The sequence below is a fragment of the Setaria italica genome, chromosome IV (assembly GCF_000263155.2).
Source record: "Setaria italica strain Yugu1 chromosome IV, Setaria_italica_v2.0, whole genome shotgun sequence".
Lineage (NCBI taxonomy): Eukaryota > Viridiplantae > Streptophyta > Magnoliopsida > Poales > Poaceae > Setaria > Setaria italica.
The window spans coordinates 9,918,588-9,919,695 of NC_028453.1; positions in this window are offsets into that span (position 1 = coordinate 9,918,588).

Below are 1,108 nucleotides of genomic sequence, written 5' to 3' on the forward strand. Positions count from 1 at the left end.
AAAAACCCCCCCCCCCCCCCCCACAGACACACACAACACCCACCCACCACCACCAATTTCTAACGCCCCCTTCCCAGCCCCCACGCTGCCGAGCATAGGAGCGCCGCCATCCTCGGGTCTTCTCCCACCCCCGCGACTGCCCACCCCTAAGGGTTCCCTCCCATCCCAACACTGCCGCCAGGTCTCCTTCCAACTCCCCCCCCCCAACCCCACCCCACCCCTACCAAACTAAGCGGCATGTCCGAACCCACGCTCTAGATCTGAGTAGCAATGGGGCTATGATGGCGAGCAACAACGTGAGTGCGCGGTCATGGTGGGACGCATCAGCCACGTTGAGCATCTCCGCCCCTTTCTCTTCCTTATTTCCCACCACCCTCTCAGATCTGCACTTTCTCTCCTCTCCCCAGTGGAGGGCCCAGTGCAAGGACACGGTGGCGCTGCTCATTGGCAGGGTATCCTTGGTGACAATGCTACTGAAACTGTATCTTTTTTCTCTTTCAGGAGAGTAAACTTGAACTGCATAATGCATTAGTTAAAATGGTTATAGGTGGAAGCTTTGTATATTACTTCAGGTATGTTGTGCAAATAATAACCTCTGCCTGGTAATTTTTGACAGTTCTCATGTTGCCATGCTCTTAGTCATGCATGGTTAGCCGTGAATTTAGTACCAGCGTGAAAATGCACAGTTCCTTTCTCATATGTATAAGAAAGTATTGTGGATGACTTCCCTGGAGTCAAGTTGTTGATATCTGGTTCTCTGCTTAGTTTTTTACTGAAATTGAACTCTTCTTTGTACCCAGTTTTCCTCTTAGACAACTAAAGACATAGTCTCATGTATGTGCTTACAGTGCAGCAAGTAGCAAATGTGAGACAAACAGTTTTTGGTGTGAAAGTATATATCCAACTTTGACTTTTCTTTTCTGAAAGTATATATATCCAACTTTGTCTTTTCTTTGCCTGCGTGATGATGCAATCCCATCACTACTTAGAGAAAGTGTCATCACTGCCGTCGCCGTTTTTTGGCGATTTGACGGTGATAATATCCTATCACCGCCGGTTTGCGAGCCGGTGGTGATAGGAAACCTCGGTACTACAATTTTACTCTTCC